General features: G+C 28.9%; 1 protein-coding gene across 5 annotated transcripts in view; it reads left to right on the top strand.

Moving 5' to 3' along the window:
• The window catches only part of LOC107437981 (uncharacterized), an 84,677-nt gene that overhangs the window by 33,109 nt on the left and 27,671 nt on the right, over positions 1-23,897 (top strand). The window lies entirely within an intron of this gene.

Below are 23,897 nucleotides of genomic sequence, written 5' to 3'. Positions count from 1 at the left end.
GGTTCCATTCGGTTGCAGTCCCATCCCGTCGAGGGCGACACCACATCAAGCGGAAGCAGCGGTTGGTGTTTGTTAATTCGGTCTACGCTGTGCAGCAGCAGACAACTTCTACAGCTGCTGTGATGATATGGAGTGCCATTGCACACGACCACCCCTAATATTGATCCACTGTGCCATGACAGCCCAGCGGTACGTACGTGACATTCTTCAGCCTCATGTGTTGCCACTCATGGCAGGGCTTTCAGGAGACATACAGGTCCCTTATAATGCCACAGGAGATCAAAAGGGGCTTGTGTTCCTCAATGCGAGACCATGTCATACCCTGCATTCGTGTGAGAGGAGGCCCAAGAGGGTACTAAAACCTCTATTCATCTTTATTTTTTGTGCCATAAATGATAATTTTTCTTTGAGATTTTAATCACTTACTTATATCGACGTTGCACATACGTATATAAAATTTCGTTACAGTCTGACAACTCTGGCTTTCTAAGCACGCTCATTTTTATGGTAATGAATATATAACTCTAATATTTAATGGTTTTGTAAACCTTGGTTTGCATCTTGTTATTTTCAACAGTATTCTTCCATGAAATCATGTGATTTTTGACGAAACGTGAACTCTCAAATGTTTGAAGAAACCACTTTCACCCTCTTGTATCATCTGAGTTAAGAAGTGACGCTTCAGGGATTTCCGCACTAAACGTCAAGCAGAACTCTTTACTCAAATTCTGGCGGCAACTGTGTAGTGTACTCATTTAATGTTTCTTCTTTTATTATATTTCTAAGTGATTCTGTTTATCAATATGCATGCAGCATTAATGTTTTTACGTAACTTTTATATCCTCAAACAAGTGAAGATAGTAATTTTCTCAATTTGAACGAAATTTATTTTGGAGTATTTTTTAGGAATTAGTTTCGTTAAGAACATTAATTTTGAGTATCGATTTTTTTATCGTACATAATGCTATTCCTTAAGATAAATGTTTGCCTTTAACCACTGTAAAGTCTTATGTAATAGTGAGACGGAAAAGAAAAGAAAGAATATATTTATATTCTAATTTTCATACCAGAAACAATGTTATAGAATAATTCTACTCTGAATTCAATTTAACTATTGTTTGTATTCAAATTCTGGAATGATATATTTGCTATTTGACATTTTAAATTAATACATATACTGTTGTTGTCTAAAAATTGTATTACTATTCATTCTTCCCAGACATAATTCTGACTAAACCTTTCTTGTTCAACATTGTTTTGTAGCAGCTTTATGAAGACGGAATTTAGATAATTTCTTTCACAAGATAGCTTCAGAACAATAGGATTCTTGTTCTTATGCTATAGTAATTCTATACGCTATAGTGACTCTGTTATTTGCTATAGTAAAATATACATGCTATATTAAGGTATATGTTATAGTAACTCTGCTATATGCTATAGTCCCTCTGCTATATGCTATAGTATAGTATATGATATAGTAACTCTACTATATGCTATATTATATGATATATGTTATTGTATAGCATATACTATAGTAACTCTGCCATATGCTATAGTATGCTATAGTATAGTAACAGTGTCTCAGTAAATTCTAAAAGTTCACCAAGGAGGATATGGCTAACTTCAAGTATCCATATTGAGTCCGAACTTTCAAAACAATATTTCTCCTATTTATTTCCGAATTTGAATGGTTAGGAACTGGCCAATTAAGCTGCAACATTTATTGATAAAAACTTCTAGAAAAAATGTGCATGATCAACAAAACAATTCAGTCTTCATAAAGATGTGTAATAACTTTATGAAAAGGAATTTAGATAACTTTTTTCCCAAGATAGTTTCGGAACATGCTATAGTAACTCTACAATATGCTATATGGTATATGTAGTAACTCTGCAAGTAACTATAGCATAATGTATGCTGCAGTATCTCAGTAAATTCTAAAAGTTCAACAAGGAGGAGAAGGTTAACTTCGAGTAACCATATTGAGTGTATTTAAGGGATACGGAACTGGTTAATTAAGCTAATACATTTATTGATAAAAACGTCTTGATAAAATTTGCAAGATCAATTTAATACGATACCAATCCAGAACACATTTAGTTCAACTATTGCAGCAATTTCTTTAAAAACTTTTTTATTTAATTTTACGGTTAGGAGTTCTAGGAAAATAACCTGAAAAAATTGTTTTTCGTCAATCATTTATTTATATATTAGAATGCATGGCAGCAATTGCCTTAGTTTGATAATGTTTCAAATTTTTTTAAAATTATTTTCTACAATGTGTATTACTATTGTGTACTACCGTGTGTATTATACAATGTGTATACAATATGTATTACTATCAAAATATATAAAAAATAATTTCAAAACACATGATCAAAATGATAAATGAAAAATATGATTGTCAAAAACAATTGATTTTCTTTTGAAGTACCATTAATAGATTTGTTAAGAGAGTGCTTATTTGAACATTGAAGTTTACTTGACTCTCTCTGAAAAGCTATAAAAATACTTGTTAAATAAAAACATTTTTTCGCAAAAATAGTATTACCTATTTATGTTACCTGTTATGGTCTGGTTTTAGGTGTTTTTCAGGAATATTATTAGAATAATATAAGAAAACGCTGTCATTTACCTTAGTAAAAATGAAATATCATCAATGAAAAATTATAATTAATGTACAAGGTAATTTTTTTCGTTATTCGTTTAATTATTTACTAGCTGAATTCCCCTGTTCTTTGCACGGGGTAAAAAAAATTAATTGATAAGTACTGAACATACACTACGAAATAATGCACAAATTTGACAGCACGACACAATTGAAGAGTTTAATGTAAGAATCAGGTAAGTGAAATTTTTAGGGGTATTTATAAATCGGTGAAAATAACATAACATCAATATGGATATGTTTGATGTAACAGAATTAGTTTTGGCTTTTTCACTTTCATCTTAACGTAACTAATCTTAACGTGACTAATCTTAACGTGACTAATCTTAGCGTGACTAATCTTAACGTAACTAATAGTTTTTAGAATGCTTGCAGGATTTTTTTTAAAATTAGGCAAAGGTAAATAAAATAAGACCAAGAATTATTAGTTCCGCCTTCTAATAAATCGGTTAATTTATGAGTTCGGAGACCAATTTTTTTCCCCCTCTGATTATAGCCTCTTTCAAAATGTCACTTTTTTGGTTTTTGCGCTAAGCTCTTAAATTAATGAACCTTGAAATTTTTGTAATTTTTTTACTTATTATTATTTGTTGCCCTTTCCGGCGGCTTTACATTATTATTTTAAACAAAACGCGTTTTTTGTAGTTCATCCCATCAGAATAGAGATTGACTGTATTTAGCATCATTTGGCGTGATTAAGTTGCCAGCGGTTAACTCATAATAGTCAATATTTACCACTATCGAGTAAATTTATTTGGTACATGTCCCTTTCTAGTGACCGTAAGACACGTATTTCCAAAGCATCGACATTAAAATTGATTAATATCAGTGTAGTTTTAAAAATTAGCAAATATATCAATATAATACATTATTGCAGTATTGGTAAATCTGGTACTTATTGGATAAACCTTCAAGATTTAACGTTTTGTTTTGCTAAATACATTAATCAGTGGCAGCAAACTAAAGCCGAAATTTTAAAAACAAATAGAAATCTTGTAAAAACTTGATAACGACTTGATATGATTATTTACTTGGTATGATCTATCTGTTTATAGTATTTCTAAGTAGTGGTGGAAAAAAAGTTATTTTAATTCTAATTCATTTAAATATTAATACAATATTAATTAAATATAATAAAATCTTCGCTACCAATGGAAAAATATTTTCTGAAACTACAGAAAACTGGTTGTAGATTTCTTATTAAAACTACAGCAAATATAGCAGTACATATCACCAAAATAGAGCGTCATCTGCGTGAGGCGGTTTTCTACGGTTTCCCTAAATGAATTTTTCATTAAATTCTTCTTCATTAACTTTGCTTTACAGCATGCTTCTTATTTTTTTAAATTTCCTTTTAATACATATTACCAATATTAGTAACCAGTGGTATCAATAATAATATGGAGATAATATCCTCAATATCGACAATATCCTCAATCAATAATAATATGGCGATAATATCCTCAAAACGAATAAGCATCTTTTTTCCCTTTATTTTCCTTTTTAGTAGATATACAACTTTTTTTATATCCATTAATGGTCTTTATCAACACTAATTAAGCATCATCGTCGTCATTAATAGTGTGGTATTTTTTACGGTTTTTCCATTGATTTTGTCTCTTAGTACATAGCTTATTTCTTTTATTTCAATATGCATATATTACCTAATTCAATTAACAATCATTGGCGTCAATAATAGTAGGGTAATTTTTTTTACGTTTCTCACGCGCGAATTAGTATTAAATACTTTCTCTTCGCACTGTTTATGTTAATGCAGATTTTAAGCTCAATATAGCAACTGATTCTCGTCTTTTAATAACCACTGAAGAATAACAACCTATGAATAATAACAACTTATGAAAAATATGAGTAGTATAAAAGCAATCTATAAGTAATGGCTAAGGAAATAAGTGCATTCTCTCTTTTCATCGAGCATGGTTGGCGTTGAGCGAAAATCAAGCTTTGTGCCAAAGGTATAAGACCGCAGCATTCCAAAATCTTTTCTTTCTTTCTCTGCTTTAATTTGAAAGACGGAATCGTGAAATGCTATAACAAGAAACCACTTCGTTTCCAACTGTTTATGTTTCTGAAGACTTTAAATCTAACATAATAACTGTCTAAGTCATTTCACAAGTAGTGAAATGCCATGACTTATGTTCCTTACAAGCTATATCAAAATAGTTTAGATGTAATGTATTAATGTATGTATTATATGTTAGATGCATTGAATCAGTTTTTTAGAATAAAAAGAGTAAATTGCCTGAAAATTGGTTCAACGTTAAAATTGATGAGTGTTCTTGAACCATATTTTCATTTAACTAAACTTACGAAGGAATGACTTGCAGAATAATATAGTTGCTCAAATTAGTTACCATATTACGGTTACAGCAAATAAAAACGATGTTTTTGTTAAACACTCTCTGAAATTTCAAACAGTTCATATAAATTTGAATGAAAAATTGTAATTAGATGTGAATCATCTTCAGTATGAATATTTTTCTTCTAAAATGCGAGCTATATTAAGGTAGTTTTGATACAATGTAGTTTTGTACCATATTGCCTGTGCTTTTAATAATAATACCTTGCAAATAAGCTACTACCGTGATAAGGTCAAGTTGAACCATATATCATTGTACAATCAATCTAAGAAGGATTGTTTTCTCCATAATATGGTTTAAATTTTTGTCAACAAATTCAACAAATTTGAGCGATTTTTATTTTCATAACATGATTCAAAATATTCAGCAATCAATATAAATCAGATTGAAAAGCTGTAATTAGAACTGAACAATCTTACACAAATATTTGCTGCTTTGTAAAATATGAGCTGTACCATAGAAGTTTAGTTGCAATGTAGTTTTGCTCCATAATGTAAGTATCTTTAGCCGTAATATCATATAGACATGCAGGAACTGTAAAATAAGGTTTAGTTTAAGCATACCACAGTGTGATTAAGTTTAAGAAGAATAATTTGTTTAATCAGTTAAAGTTGCCAGCATACGAAGGTTAAACTTGAATTTGAGCGATATAAGCGAATGAACAGCATTCTTCAGAATTTTCAACAGTTCATCTAAATCCGAATGAAAAGTTGTAATTAGATCTGAACAATCTTACACAAATATTTTCCTTTGTAAAGTAAGTGCTGTGTCAAATTAGTTTAGATACAATGGCTAAGGAAATATGTGAATTCCCTTCTTTCATTGAACATAGTTGACGATGAGTGTAAATCAAGGTTTGTGGCAAAGGAAAAAAAGAAACCGCGGCATTCCAACAGCTTATCTTTCTCTCTTTGCTTTAATTTGAAAGACAGGGAATCGTAAAATACTATAACAAGAAACCATTTCGTTTCATACTGTTTATGTTTCTAGGGATTTTATATCCAATATAACAACTGATTCCTCGTTGTTTCTTAAGGAGCGGTTTATTTATTTCTTCGTTTTGTTTGAAGATGCACTATGGCGTTTCTTTTTTTGGAATACACAGGATCGTTGATTCTTAAATAAAGTATCTCAACGCTATTTTTACGCTCGAGAAGTTTATTGTTCTATGCATTAATAAATATGTTTTATTTTATTTTATTTATCTATTTTTTTAGTTACAGTTAGAAATGCTTTGAGAAATTTATTGAAATTTTGTATTAAACTAAAAAGGGATTTTGGATTTTTAAATAGAAGGACTTAAAATCAACATAATTTGATTCGATAAATTCGTTTTGAACAAGCCGAATTCCTCACGAAGAAAATTTCATTTCGAATTCCAAACGATTCGCTGACGATTCCGTAAATGGCACAATTTTCAAAACAGCTTCGAATTTTTAAATGTAGATTTTAATTTAAAAACAAAACATATTATTCTAAGACACCATTTTTTACAAACGGTTTATTTATTTTCAATTTTATTTAAAATTGACTTATGACATTTTTCTGAGGCATAAAAATTAAACAGAATTGTTGATTGTTAAATAGAATATCTCAATGCTTGAAAAGTTTATTTTTTATTTATTCATAAATATGTTTTCCGTTTGTTTGCAAAAATTGTCTGAACATTTCGATACACAAATGAAATTTTCTGGAAAATTTGTCTTAAACAAGCTAAATATTTTATTGATGAAAATATTTCATTTTTAAAACCATAGAGCACGAATTCCTGAATTAACAATTTCTTAAATAGCACAATTTTTTAAATGTAGATTTTTATTTAAGAACACTACGTCATATTATTCTTCCAAAATCCTGACGGAGGTTCTCTCTTTTATCAGCCAGATGGCAGTACAATCAGAGGTGTTTATAACTCCTCTTGATGATACGAATACATTGATTTACATTAATCTGTGCTGCTATGACGTCATAGGAGGACTGCAAGACTTCCGATTTGATTTTATTATTTTTATTTTTAAGACACTGGTGGAGAATAAAGCACAATTTTCATAACAAACGAATTATTTATTTCCCATTTGTTTTAAGAATGCTGTATACATATTTTTTTGAAGCATAAATTATACAGGATTGTTAATTTTTAAATAAAGCTTCTTAACGCTTGCAGAGCTTTTCTAAATATGCTTTTTTTGTTTACTGGCAAATTTTCTTTTCTTTGTCTTTCTTTTTTTGTACTTTAGTTATGAAATTATAAAAAAAAAAAAGAGCGCCTATTTTTCCGACGAAATAAATTATTTGTCTGATTTGTGTACGTGTTTTCTTAATAGTTCTTCATAATAGACTGTTGTTCGTTTTGCAAAAATTCATGATTCTTGCAAATTTTATTTTGTTTAAATTTGCGTTTTTACAAAAATTAATTACGAAAACCAGAGAAAAAAAGACAACATCTTCTAACCTCAAAACATATTTTTAGTTGATTCTTTAAAAGTGTGGCACTCGCGAGATACTCGTACTGTGAAATTGACACTATTAATATAATTAGTCTACACAGTATTGATTATCAGTAAACATACTTCTGTAACACACTTTATATATATTTGATAAAGAAGCTACTTTTTTTTTAAATAGAATTAAATTCAAAAAATATTTTAAAGAAGACAATAGTGACAAGAACAGAAACAAAAATATGTTAAAAAATAGTATTTTGCCTAAATATAAAAATCAGGATTTGTACACTCTATGTGTGTTAACTGCTCTATGTATAAAATTATCGTATAGTACAATTATTAATTTCAAAATATAAGCAAATCTAATAAAATTTAATACCATATTGATGGGGAAGACAGAAGTAAAAACTAATTAAAATATTTTTTACCTTTAGGCTGCTTAGGAGGAAATAATGCATAATTTTAGTACAAAACTCACTATATTGCTTCTTCATGCAAATGATAAGGAAACGTACAAACTATTTCTTCCTGTTTTATTCAGCATGCGAATTTCTAGAGGTCAATTTGTCCAATTGAATCATTATAGTACACTGTAAGTACACTGTTTGGTATAAAATGTCTTCGAATTTGAAGTAGAACTACCATAAATATTGTGCGAAAGAGCACTTTTTTTTCAAATTACCAACAAAATCAAGCTTTAATATACATATTATAAAGTGTATGAAAGCTCTAAACACCCAAAATGCGAAAACTTTACTCCGAGAACATACGCTTTCTTACCATGATTTAAATATTTCCGAAAACTCAGTGCTTTTTCGTTTGTAATAGCTTCCAATAGATACAGAGATGGCGAGTGTTTGCCTTTAATGTTGTTAATGTTGTTGTATCACTCTAAGTTAACTGGCTTATGTGTATCATATCTTACTGTAATTATAAATTTCTGTGTTTTGGAATAGCTAACATGGTGGCTGTAACTTTATACCAAGTAGTGTAAAAGATCGTTCTAGGTCGCATTAGGAACTATCCTTGGTTCTTGGTGTAATAGAACATCATTTTGGCGTAAAAAAAAAGTGGCGTAACATTTTGGAACAAGATATGTGCAATTTATATTAACATGCTGACTAATTACATTAAAAATTTACATTAATAGGGACAGAAATGACATTTAGTGTTTTTAAAAAGTGTAATTGAAATGTTTATTTTTTGAAGAAAAAATATTTTTTGTCAGAAAAATAAATTGTATGAAAACGTTTGGGTATAAAAATAATTGTTTAGGAATAAAACATTAATTTGTCTGACACTTTTCAGGTTGAAAATTACTGTAAATTTATATTTAATTTATTTATTATTAATTTATTTTAAATTTATTTATTATTTAATACATTTATTATTTAATATATTTATTATTCAATATATTTATTATTTAATTTATATATGCATATATATATTATTTAATATATTTAATGTAAAATCAGGAGGTTCTGTCTCCTGATCACTTCCCTTGCCAACCCTCCATGATCCAACTTTGTGATCACTTTTGTCTCTTGATGATGGACAAACTGTCGTATCAAAATTATCGATAAAGATCCCATTTGTTTGCATTTTTTTAATTAAATTAAAATTTTAAGTTAATTTTAAAAATTAAATTTATTTTAAAAATTTATTTCATAAATTTAAAAAATAATTTTAAAAATTAAATTTATTTCATAACTTTAAAAAATAATTTTAAAAATTAAATTTATTTTATAAATTTAAAAAATAATTTTAAACATTAAATTTATTTTATAAATTTTAAAATTAATTTTAAAAATTAAATAAGAAGTTATAAAAAACGATTAAAAGTTTTTTTTATAGTAAGTTGATATTCATTAAAATTTATTATGATCAATTTGCAAATTAGTTTTATAATTGTGAACACATAGCATTTCGTTTTGTGAAGAATTCAAATATTATAAAAATAACTAAACAAAAGAAATCATGGCTTACATTTTTATGTCACTAAATTAAAAATTATAATTTTTATAAGGAAAACTACATGTTACATGATTTATTTTATTCCGAAATGTCAAAAGAGCCGTGACGAGTTTCTTTATTTTAAACTTTACTTCCTTTAATTGTTGATTTTTGACGCTTTACGTAAAAGCTTACATTTATTATTTACATAGCTGATATTTCTTTAGGTTCACTGAACTTACTTGAATTCAATAAAAGCTTTTATAATTTTACAAATATTATAAAATATTGCAAAAAATTAAGTCCTTACTTATTTTTTGATTCAATCGAGGGAATACAAACAATTTATTTTTTTTAACAAAATAGCATGATTTTTAAATTCTTTTAAGTTTTAGTAAAAGCAAAAATATAACTTATTCATTTTTTTAATCAGTAGAACTTTAATTATATCTATGAAATCGACGCTACTTAAAAAATACAAATATATTTATAATACATTTATAATATATCTATAATATATATAATTATATTCTACTTATATTTTTCTCTTTTGGTTAGGAATTAACTATAAGTAAGCCATTCAGTAATGATTAAACCATATTCATTTTCTAAATTTGTATCTTCACAATTATAAATTTTTCTGTTGTTGCTAATCTCTCATCTGGTCTGACTCCATCAGACCAGATCTAAGAATTCGTTGATGTTCAAAAAATCGTACACTAGAAGACGAGATTAATACCATTTTTAATCAAATGAATAGATTTTGAAGAATATGTAGTATTGTTAATTTATCCAAAAAACAAGTAGACAAATTTGACTAAAAGCAATGGATATCCAACTAATGTAATTAAATTATATATAAAATCATTAAGTTAGTTGTATGTTATTATTATTAATAAATTTTCTAAAAAACTTCCGTGTTAACTAAACTTTTATGTTTACCTGGTGCAAATCCAATGCGGGCAAATCCTTGGATTAAAATCTGTGCAAAACGGGCAAATCGTGTTTTTTTTCTTCAAATAAATGTTATTCACTTACTAAAATCATGAAAATTGCATAATTAAATACCTCCTTTTTAATTATAAACTTATCCAGTATAGTATTGTTACCTCACGCACATCCATTATCGGGCCAATTCATAAGGTAACTAATAAATGAAACGAGCTTCAGGGCTGCAGTAAGAACGCGACATAAAAAATATCCCTTTATTTATGCTTTTATTTTTCATATTTTGTAATCTGGCAAACTTAATATAAAAATATTTTAAATCATTTTTGAAAAATTCCGGAACGCTTAAGTTCATTTAAATTCGCTACTCTCTTTATAGATTACATTTTGTATTTTATTCTGTATACATATTATTTTCTATTTTTTGCTTGGTATGTTTTATTTTGTATATTTTTTGTTTAATATGTTCTATTTTCATTTCAATTTCTTGGGTGCTCCTCAGGCTTTGGCTATATTAATACAATATTAGAAAGCACTCCTTTTTGTGGATATAATCGTGTGAGCTGATGATGAGATTATATTTTATCATTATTTTGTTTCCCGGCTTTTTAATAATTTTTATTATTTTCTTTAAATTATTTTTTTAAATATTTCTGCAAACATTTAATATAATTTAATAATATAAAAATATTTAATTTTGAATAATATTTTATTTCATTTAATAATTTAAAAATATTTTCTTTTTCTCTTTTCATTAATCTTTATCATATTATTTTCCATGTTTTCACTATATATGTCATGTAATTACGAATATTTTGTAAAAATAAGTTAAAAATATTTTCGTAATTAAGTTGCCAGATTACAAAATATGAAACTAAAGCATAAATAGAGGAAACTTGAATTTATTTTCAAGGCGCAATCATACTGAAATAAAGAACCGCTTTTGATTTTTCTACTGCCTTGGATTGGTCCATAATAAAACTTAATATATTATTTACTATATACTATAAACTCTACCTCGAATATGAAATGAAATCTCTACAATTCAAACTGTTCAATGACCTTTAAGACACAAAAAGCATTTTAAAGCATCTCTTGTTGTTTAGAGAAGGAAGCTCTTAGAGGTATAATTCTAATCCATCTTTCTTAACGGTTCATTCATAACTCTTGTTTTTAAACCCGTGTCACATCAATGGAAAAATGACAAATGCATAAACATATTTAAGTTCAAAAACCTAACAATCATATTTAGTGAGAGACCTTCACCAAAGCAACTAGGCAGAGATTGTAGAATGTTTATTGACTTTGACAATTGTTACGGGAAACAACCACTAGCGTGTCCATCATACTCTTATGTAGTTTCATCAAATTTGCATTTGTTGTTTTCTTTTAACAATTATCTCTAAATAAATATTAAAAAATATTCTATTAATCATAAAGCTGCATTTGCAAAACTTATATATAAATATATAAAAGTAACTCTTTGCATATTTATATGAGCATGAATCAGATAATAATGAAGGGGCAGTTCTAACATGCTTTAAAAGCTCGCAGAATTTACTTAAAAAAATGACGTAAAGTTTTTATGTATTATTTTTTAAAGCAATCTAATCTGTATCAAGTGTTCGATTGCTAATATAGCACCGAGAATAACTTTTGCTCTAATGAAGGGATTTTTAAGAGTTTTCAGTAAGTCCAGTCATAACACTAGAAAGATTCTCTATACCTAGGAAGAATAAAGAGTACAAACTGACCCTTTCAAGATTGTTTGTGTATAGATAGATCAATTAAACAACCAAAACCTTGAAATATAGTCATAATTAACCTAATAAAGACATCTTATAGACTTAATTAACGAAATTCTATGGTATTTTATTCGATTAGATTAAGAAAAATATTTGATTAAGCGGAACACTGGCTAATCAATTATTCGTTTATACGCTAGTTTCTTAGGCATAAGATTTTCCTTTTCTCTATAAATAATAATTATAAATATATTGAAAGTTTTATTCTTTGAATAAAACTGAGGTACCTTATGCGAAGCTTAGACCCAAAACTACCTAGGGTTGTGGTATACTTACCAAAATACTTAAGGAGCTATTCTGGCAGCTTCCGTTATTTTAGGTATGAGGTTCCAACATTATATTTTTATAAGTTCTAAGGCTAACTGATGAATGAATAAATAAGAGCTTAAATTGGATCTAATTAGAAAAGTCAGAAATGCTCAACACTTTCAGTAAGTTACTTTTCGAATTACAGAGCAGCAAAAGACGAGAGGAGCCAAATTGGTTCAAAGGCTTGACTACAAATATGCCAATCATCTAATTAGTTAGTACTTACTATTTATTGAGTAACAAACTTATATTTTAATAGATATATTTGATCTTTTGACCATCAAATTAAGGTAGTTGCTGTAATCTTGAAAATATAGTCCAAATAGTTTTGCCAAGAGAGTGGTCGAAAATTTTTGCCCCTGTATGTTAATTTCCTTTTTTGCATTTTCCGTCATATTTCACAGAATTTTTAAACGAATCGAAAATTTTTTGAATAAAATTACAAAATTCATTTATTAAAAGATAATTTTCGAAACAATAATTTTCAATAATTGTTTGTTATTTATATTATTTTATTTAATAATAGACGAAAAAATTTTGAACCGTACGGTATACAATTTTTGACATGATTAAAGAGAAATATATATAATTTTTGTCGGAAGTAAAATTGCAATTTTACCAACCTTATTATTATTGCTACACTGTAAAAAGTTTTGGTGTATAGTTGCCACCATTCTTGGCTTTTTAGTGCGCATGTATTCACATTTTTTATTTACCTTTTCATTGTTACAGTTTTATTTATTTATTCACTTTTTGTTTGTTTGTTTATTGAGAGCACATATTTCCATGCGCTTTCGAATCAATTTAATGGCTTCATTGCAAAACCATTTCGTTTAAAAAACAACTACATTTTTACTGATGTATTCACATTAATATATTCACACAAATTTTTTTCAAATAATTGTTGTTTTGTCAGTTTTACATAATTTTTTACACGATTACTACATTTCTTTACTTAAAAATGTATTTAGTTGACCTCAACAACAAAAATGGTGGCAACAATTCACCAAAATTTTTTATGGTGTATTCTTTACTTGCTATCCCTTGAGAATTGGTCTTTTTTTCCACTAAATTAGTGTTTTTTCCCCAAATCAGTTTTTCCTACGTGAAAAGCCTTCGAATATGGAATACTGGAATACTATCTTACTGATAGTCGAATGTATGATTTCGAAAAACATTTTTTTCTTTGATCTTAATACTGATTTGAACTCTTTTTAAAATCAACCAACCAAAGATGTATTTATTGCATGTCATGAAAAGTAGGTAAAATTGTAATTTTATTAAAGATTAAAAATTATCGGCTCTTCTCCTTAACCTTTTACTGAGCTGCTATGTGTTTGCCCTAGCTGGAAAAAAAACTTTTTTTGATTTTAATTTCAGCGTTTTGTAAAAGTCTTTGGCTAAAAACTACAAGCAAATGAAAAAGGAAAAAAAAGTTTTTTAAATGTTTAATGTTTTTTAGAAGTTTTTAGATTTAATCCAATTGTTTTTGGCCTTATATCTTAAAATCTCTCAAAGTAGACCCAAATTAAAAATAATAATTTTCTGGGGAAGTTTAATATAAAACCTTAATGAGAAATTATTGGTAATAGCAGTTATACTGAGAAAGTCAGTTTCAAATTTATTTTTATCGTGAATAGTAAAAACATATTAGTTAAAAATTTGCAAGTGGTGCTTTTCAAACCAATATGGAGTAACTCTGCTTCTCTTTTTTGAATTGTTTATTGATTTTAGGAAGTAATTATAAAAGTAACTTTAAAACACTCCAACTGACAGCAAACATCTATATTATATGTCTTAAGAATTATTCAAACTATAATACAGAGTGTCCCTGGATTATTGGGACAAACTTTAAGGGAAAATAGAGGTCAACACAAGGATTCAGAATTACATAGCAACCCATGGTAAAAAAAAAGTCATGGGAAAGCAGTATGACAAGTACAAGAAACAAAGAGAAACATGACTGATATCATCTGAATTATTTATTGGTCAAGGATATTATATGTTCATGTTCTGTGGTAGATGATGTATGAAAATGTTATAAAAGATGTTCTAAGTTTCCATCATTGCTAGTGATGCATGCGTTATACCGTCGGGCTATGGATTGGAGGACTCACACAAATTGATTCACGGAATTGGATTCTGTTAGATATCCGTAGCAGCGCAGACAATTCTTGTTACCATACCCATTTCTCAATTCACTTGTTTTGCGTACAAAGAACTTTTCTGTGCACCTCAAAGAAGCAAATTCATGCTGCTTCAATCAAGAGAGCGCAGTGGCCAGGGAATTGGTCCATCCCTCTTGTGAACAACATCACCTAGCTGCAAACAAAGACGTTTCCGACCATGGGTTGTTGAATCAAATGCATACCTGAATCCTTGTGATGTCCCCAACCTAACCTTAGGGTTTGTTCCAATAATCCTGAGAATCCTATAGCTCGAAATTTCATTTCTTTTCCTTTTTTCAGAGAGTCTGTAAATTGCGTGAAATATGTTCTCATTTTTTAAAAATACATTTTGTTAGAAAATACGATGAAAATAATAGTTAATTTCTTTTAATTATTATAACTATATTTTTAATTTCATTATTTTTTTAAAATTAACTTTACCTATGATAAAATATGCGATTCGCAATCATATTTTAATTTCTTTTGCAACGAGTAGTAGAAAAAAAAAAGACATAAAACAATTTGCTTAAAAATGCTCCCATAAGAAATGTAAGAATAATAATCCACGTGAAAAATAAACATTTTGTATTTTTTTTTCTTTTAACAAATTACATAAATATCATTTTAATCTCATTCAACTGTCACGCCGTCTAACACAACGGCTATTCTGAATTGCCTAATATGGGCAAACATATTCCGCTTGTTTAAGACATGAGTTAGGTAAGATAACAATGCAGACGCGTCTGTAAATTTCATACACACTGCTCATGCATTTTGTGCTTCCTTTTGCTTATACGTAGCAGAAGATTTAGACAATGATGCCATTTTTATTTCTCAATCCAAGATTCGCAGACGGTCGGAATTATACGTAAAGTTCGAATAAATGAAGAATGTGCATTTAACGACTGATTTATTTGCCCATCGTTGGTGTTGCTGTGGTATTTATAAACAGGCAGTGCTTCTTATTCACTATGTTTTGATGAGAGATATCTGAATACTAATGAATCTTTTGACAACTACCACAGAGAGAAAACAAAACCAGCAGAGGGGGAATTTTTCCGATTTTTCAAATCATCGCTCAAGCGAGAACGGATCGCGAATTATGTAGTGTTTGGTGTGGATAATAATTCCATGTTAAACGATATGACTTAAATGATTGTGTTTTGGTATGGATGATAATTTCGTGTTACGTGATGTCACTTATTCTGATAAATAACGACGTGAGAATTTTATCACAATGGAAGTAAATGTTGCTGTTTTTTATGCTGTTAAAAATACAGTACTTCTTACACATATTTTTAAGGTATACTGTTAATAAAAAATCTTCAAGATTAAATTGGTACTTTGATACCAATTCAATCTTTGATTTAGCAGTATTTTGAACTGAAGAATAATGTAAACTTGATGAATTATTTGTAAAAGTTATGGTTCAATAATTTCTTTGATCAAGTTTACGCTGTAAAATATGCCAAAACAGCTCTGAAACAAATAATATAATGGAAATTTCGAAACTTTAATGCATTCAAAACTGAAACAGAATATAAGGGAGGTTAGGATGAGACCGGGTAATAGGGCGAAACTGGATATCTCGATTGTGTTGAAATTAGATTTGCTAGCAAACAGACTCTGAATTATGGTCTACTAGACACGAAAAAGGACCTGCCGTATAGGCTAGTTGTTGATAATGAATTCATGGCATCGGTATAGATAAATTTGTTTTTTTTTGTTGCCTACTCTCTAATATTCTTTTATTTTTAAGTAATCCTTATCAATTGGTCGCTACAATTATAAAAATCATCTTAAGTACAGGTCCATAGGTATTCTAAAGATTCATAACCAAACAAGCAAGAAGAATTTGGTCTAATAGTAGCAATTATGTCTTAATTTGATTACTTTTGCCGCCGGGGTTAGACCACATAAAGTCAGTCTTTTCTCTTCTCTTGATGTGTGTCTATGCTGGACCCACGGAAGTTGCAATGCAGAGGAGGATGAAGACAACTACATCACATGCAAATTATGCGCATAATATTCTTATTTTGTCACATAAAATAAAACTGTCTACTTCATTTTCATTGAAATTCTAGTATTTCTAAATTTCCTGGGTTAGCATAAGAACCATTAGGGAGATTAGACTTGTTCTAAAAAAATCATTTATAATAAAAGTAGCTCGTCTATGACTTTTCAGGAATGATATTTTGTGCACAATTAAGCAATGAATATTTAATGTCTTGATTAAATCTGAGATTTTCAAGGCCAGACAGTTTATTTCCAACATGTTTTCTAATATTAACTAGTCCAGAGGGAGTTAGGAAGCTTTGCATAGTGGCCATCAGAGTGACACGTTACGACATGCATTCCATTAGCTTAAAAGTCACAAGCTGTAGCGAAATAAACAGAAAGTAAAATTAAAACTATCGGTATTTCTAATTTCACAATTATTTGTTTCGGTGCTATTTTGACACATTTTTGCAAAATTTTGTTTGGGCATTTTAGCAGTACACAATTGGAAAAGTTTGGTACACATGAATCTTTGAAATCATTTAATGTCCCTGTAACATTAATATGGTGCACAGTCAAAAAATATTTTAGTTACTTAAAAGAATACCTGATATTTACTGTGGAACAGTACTACAAACAAACTTAGAGGACGATATGAATTATACCCAAGTTAGAATCAATGGAGAATAGGCGCTTGACTACTGATTTATTGAGTCGTCGTTATTGTTTTTGAGGCATTTAAAAGAAGGCAATACTTATTTAGTATGTTTTAACGAGCCATGTCTAAATAAAAAAAAGTTTTTTTTCAACCACTCGCGGAAAGTTTTTTAAGAATCAAACCCAGCAGAGGGTAAACTTCGATTTTTCACAGACTTTTCAAATCATTGCTCAAGCAGGAACGGTTCGCAAATCGTATGGTATATGGAGCAGATGATAATTTCGTGTTGAGCAATATGACTGAAATGAATCGTTTGATGATAATTTCGTGTTACGCGTGATATGTTTCAATACATAACGGCGTGAGAAATCTATCACAATGAAAGAAGTGTCGTATTATTGCAAAAAACAACACTTCTGACTCATTTGAGACTTTTTTGGTTTAAAAAGACTAATGAAACATAGATGAAATTTGTACTCGTTTAATAGATTCGGGATTAAATTGGTACTTTGGTACGAATTTAATCTTTGTTTCATAAATTTTTTGCACCAAAAAACTTGCGCAAACTTGATTAAAAAAACTTAGTAAAAGCCTTGGTTCCGTTATATTGTAGTTCAAGTATAATTACGTACTGTTAAAAAGTGTAGAGTGCGTTGATTTAAAAAAATCGTTTAAATTTGTTGCACTCTTAAAATGATGTAGTGTTGAACACATTTTAGATATTTGACTGTTAGCCTGCACTTAGGTTAGTAGAGTAATGTAAACACTACGTTTAAAGTCTGCTGTACTGTTTCTCAATTCAAAAGTAACAGGCGATATGAATTATACGGAAAGTTCAGATGCATGAAGAATGTGCATTTAACAACTGGTTTATTTATTAACCGTTGGTGTTTATGTATGTACAAATAGGCAACGCTTCATATTCAGATTGTTTCAATCCTCTTCTAACAATCCCTCACAGAAAGCATACCAGGAAACGAAACAAGCGAGGGGATTTTTAATAATTTTCAAATAATTTCGGGAATCAGACCTGGTAGTAAACTATAGTGTTTCATTATAGACAAAAAATTTCAAGTTAAACAAAATGATTTTTTTTTCATGATTAATGATATGAAAATTTTATTAGATTTAATGATTTTTTTTAAAATTTTTCTTATGGAAAAAATCGACATTGACTCAAATTTTTTCTATACTTTAAAAAATATAGCTGCAAGAATAGAAGATGCCAGAGAGGTACTCTACTCTTTTTAGAATATTAAATTAACAGAATTGAGCTTTCGGTCATGTGTTGGCAACAAATGTATTTTTTCACAGATGACACAAGTAATGTCATTTTATATGCATGTAATTAATGAAATCGTATAAAGACATGCATGTTTGAAAGTAGTGGCCACTTTACTAATTCTTTTCATTATGTCGTTTTGGTGCAAAAAGTGTCACTTGTCTACAGCTGTATTATAATTAATTAGTTTTCAGTTGTTTGCCGTATCGAGATGGTACTGTATTCCATGAAAATGTTTAAACTTTCTCATTTCATCATATGAATATCCACATTCACTCGACAACAACTTCGTGTGTTTTGCCAACAGAATACATTGGTACTTTTAACCAAAATACTTTACAATATTGTTAATTTTTAGGTAAATTATATTTTCGTTTAAGTTGAACTAAACTGAAGTAGAAAGTTCAATGCGTGTAAAAATCGTTTTACTACGAAAAGTTCAAATAGAATAAAAACTGTGTTTTTATATACTGATTTATTTACTCACCGTGGTTATATTTGAGGTATTTAAAGGAAAGCAACTCTTCTTACCAGTTTGTTTTTATGATCCCTACTCAAATACAAATGAGCATTTTGATTATCAGATTATATACCAATTAATTATATTGGTTATATACCAAAAGCATGCTAAGAAACAAAACAAAAGAGGGAATTTTTCTGATTTTTCAAATCATTAATTAAAAGAAGTCGGATCATGAATTATAGTGTAGGGTGTGGTTAATTATGTCATGTTTATCAATATGATTTTTATGAATTGCAATGTGAGAATATTATCCCTAAGAAAAAAGTTTTGTTTTCTTGGAAAAATGTTCTTTTCTTGCTTTTGCAGTTTCTTTAGAACTGCTAATTTTATACTTATGTATCTTATTCTACAATGAGAAAAAAATATGTTCAGAACTACCAGAATATGGTAAAATTTATGGTGTTTCACGCTCTATGGTGGAGGAAGAGAGCCGTGTTTCAAGTTCTCTCTCGACCCCAAAAGCTTGGTAATTTTTCCCGCTACGCTTTAGTAAGGATTTTGTTAAAATTAGGAAGAAAATATGGTTTTATAATTGCGATAATATATGGTAAGCGTGGTAAAATTTGGCAATTTCATCATTGTACCTTTGAGCATAGCATAAAAACCATTTATTTGGTTAAATCTACTTTTCAGTTTTGTATTTTGTACTAAACGCATGGTGATAAGAACTATAATTTTTAGAAATCAGTATTTCCGGTAAACCATTACTATATGTAAGGGAAAATTACCAAATGAATGGTTGAAATACAGAATATTTTGGTTAAATTCATAAATTAAATTAAAGGATATATATAACTCAGTCTATTTGATTGAATTACTGGTTAGCTTCAGACTTTTAATTTTTTCGAAACTTAGAGCTTAGTTTAATTCGAATTTTCAATGCTCATTCGAGAAAAGAAAATTTCAATCAGAATTTTGTAAACAAGTACGTTTATGCATTCATGCTTACAACTACTGACTATCTAGATATATATTGCAGTTTTAATTCTTTGTTGCCAACGTGAAAAAAACATTTAATTTGTTATTATATATTTTACACACTGACGTATCAGTGTTTTATCCAATAAAATATGTATTTGCAGCCAATGCGAGTTTTGAATTGATGCACATCGAAGCCCAGTTAATATATATATTGATTTAAAAGGACCATTTGAATATTCTTAAAATATATTGTTGTCAATATTTCTGATCCACAACCATTCCAAAAATAACTCTCTCAATGTAACTGCTACAGCGAATATTTTGGTGGCTATAAATAAATTCTATGTCATAAAATGCTATAAAAGATGAATTATGTAATGATTAATCTAAAAGAAATCCTTTTATTCTTAACAGAAAATTTAAATAATCAATTCCGCAGCTGGAACATAACTTTATAAAATATTTGCTTGTTCTAACCTGCTGTCATAAAACAACACGCCACATTAATGCACACAACAGAAATAAAAACCTCGCTTCCCTCTGAGATGAAAGAAATGAGTCGGAAAAACAATACATATAAGGCTATAAAACACGCTTTTACAACTTCGAGTAAACGCCAGATTAGAATCAGTAGTCTTAGCTCGTGTAATCCCCTTCGAGTAGAATTAAGAAGAGCAGTATACTATCTATTTATAAAAAAGAGACGATTTCTATTTTGTCCCACACAAAAGTATACTAAATGTTGAAAATGACATTGAAATGTTACAGTTACGCAAATCCGGGAACGCAATATCAATCATTAGTTTCAATACACCGTAGTTTTTTTTCCTCTTTAGTAAGCAGGTAAAATACTGTACTACAAGGCAGTATTCCCATAGCTGTTGCTCGCATTTATTTCTTTATCAATTATTGATCGTAAAAAACGGTAGAAAATAGTCGCCATATCTCATTAGTTTCAATTCATTCCAGTTTTTTTTCCTTCGTCGAAAGCAAATGATACTTCGAAGAAATATTCACGCAGTTGTTACTCAAAAAAATTGCTTCCATTTATTTTCAGGTCAAATATTGATAGTAAAAAAGGATAATAATAAGTCACCACCAATCATTAAATTTAAAATACTCCTGCTTCTTTCCTCTGACGAAATTTTGCAAAATACGGTATTTCAACAAGATAGTAGAGAGCTTTTGCTTTACTTTACGATTTCCCGTTAACGCTAACGCTGACTCTTAATTAAGCTTAACAGCGCATGCGCGAAAATTAATGTAAGAAATAGCGCATGCCTTTAAGTACAAGAACAGCTTTTGCATACGTTTGGGAAAAACCTTAACAATAATGCTGTTTCTCGAATGCCGCACATTTTAATGTATATATTTGTCCAAACAAATCAAATGCAACTTTTATCTTAAGCAAATGTTTCATAAACAGAAAGTCATATATTTCAAAAACCAAACTTCTAATTGTTATTTCTATCATAACATTTTCCAACATGGGCAAAATTGGGACTGAACTTAGCAATTTTTATAAATGTGTGTACTACTATGTACTCCTATATTTACTTAGCTTACTATCGCCAGTTGTAATATATGTATACTATACGTACTCCTTAATTTATTGTGATTGATTGCAGTGTGCAATGTTTTTCTTCTAAAAAAAGTGTAATGGTGCGCAAATTTTTAATTCATAATTGAATTACTACTACTAAACTTTTGTTTCGGGAGAGTTGATAATAGAAGTAAACATAAAAGTTTGTTTATCGCCATTATTATCTGCCGATTCCTGCGTGAATCGACAAATTTATTCTTTACTAACTATTTGTCAGTTTAACACTGTTTTTCATAGCCTTGGTGCTAATCACTTAAAAGTAATGGCAAGTGTCAGGTGACTTAATTTACTTTCTCTATTAGTTCTTGTTGAATCGAATGCAGAAATAGTACTTTTATTATGAAATGAATATTTGCACAATGTTGCACTCTTCTTTTAATGAATCAAAAGGAATGTAGGAGTGCAACATACATTAACATATATAGTTAGAAAGGACTTCATTTAAGATTTAGATTCACATTTCAATAAAATTAAATTATAAAGAGTTAAGCATTAACTTTTTCAAATTCTCTCTTAGATTCTTTTCTTCTAAAATGCTTTAGAATTATTTCAATAATAAGATGCTGATTTTTTACGCTCTTTCTAAGCGAATTTGTACAGTATATCCATTAAATTTGTTTTTCCGTACATAGCTCATTTTTTTTTGTTTCAATTAGAACAGATTGCAAAAATTAATTATTGGCGATAATAATAGAACGATGATTTTTTGCATTTCTCTAAATCGAACTAGTACCATTTATCCATTAGTTTTGAGTTTTAGTAAATAGCTTATTTATGTTTTTTAAAATTTCAGTTAGTACCTATTACCAAGTTCTATTCCAAGACTAATTAATTAAATAATCTATTTGCTTGAGTTTTAAAAGCTACAGAATAAGCTAGAGAATGATATATTTTATCAACTAACAGCAATGTTTAATATAAAGTTTATTACTACATAACACACTACTCGTTAATTAGCAATTTCTTATACTAACTTACATTTTCATTCTAATATTATTCACAAATCATGTAAGAAATAGTAAAAGATCAAAATAAGGAAAGAAACGAACTGTTTTTAAAGTTAAATTGTATAATCTTAAAAAAAGAAATTCCCACCTCTATTTGCCCCTACTTTATTCCATTGTATATCGCCAATTCCAGTAAATTATTCATACTTTAAAAAATATGATGAAAATGAAAAGGAATTAATAAAAGTAGCTGGAAATCGTAAGAAAACTCAAAATTCTCTATTTAATTATCAATTGCATGTTAAATTGTTTTAATTTATTTCTCTATTATATATTTGTAGTAGAAAAAGGGTAATAAAATTGAGACACAATCGTTCATTAGTTTCAATGCACCCTTGTTTATTTTCGCTGTCGAAAGTAGGCAAAATATGGTACTTCAAAACAATATTACTGTAGCTGTTGCTTGAAAAAGGTAAAAATAGTTTTTTAATAGGTAGTCCAAAAACTGAAATTTTAGAACAATGAGTTTGATCACTGCGTCTTATTAGACAAAATACAAGTGCTGTGAGATGAATTATTTGGGGAAAAACAGGTATGAAATCTTACAAGTCGAAACCTGCACTGTAAAAATATTTCAAAAATTTACTAGAAATTACTTAGTAGCATTACAGATTTTTCATCAGTTACTAGAAAATCACATGTAATCTGATCTGCAACCACTTCTTGCTTATCTTACTACAGGAAAAATTGCTGCAACGCTTACAGCGCCCGCTAAAACTTTCCCCCTCCTTTCTTTTGCTTTTCTTTCCGATAGGTTATTCTGGCTGGTGTGTGCAAGATTTCGTATATCTTTGCAGAGGGCTTTCCTGGCCAAGCGGTATTACCCGCCCAGTTCTCTGCAGCTTGAAGATATCGAGCTCGAATCCCACCCTAACCCTTCGTCCTATGTTTCTTTAAACTGCGCTGTCAACTTGAAGTCTTAAACTTGACAGAGGCTTATAAGCCTTACTGAGGAAAGAAGCTTGCATATGCATGTGTACCAATAAATGAAATAAATTTGAATAGTAATATTCTGGAAGGGCTTTTAGGCTTTACTCAGGGTTTCTTAGTATATTTGCAAAAGCCCCTTCGTATTTTTTTTATCTATGGCCTACATATGGTGAAAGTCAAATATTGACAGTCATCATTCGGTTACCAAAAGGGCAGTGGGTATCAGTTGGCTACTCTTTCGGGGTACACCATATTTGGTAAACCAACAATACCCTCACAGTAATAAGAATCGATAGTACAGA

The sequence above is a fragment of the Parasteatoda tepidariorum genome, chromosome 1, assembly GCF_982258835.1.
Source record: "Parasteatoda tepidariorum strain Cologne lab strain chromosome 1, Ptep-v5.0, whole genome shotgun sequence".
Classification (NCBI taxonomy): domain Eukaryota; kingdom Metazoa; phylum Arthropoda; class Arachnida; order Araneae; family Theridiidae; genus Parasteatoda; species Parasteatoda tepidariorum.
This window is presented reverse-complemented; position numbering and strand designations above follow the sequence as displayed.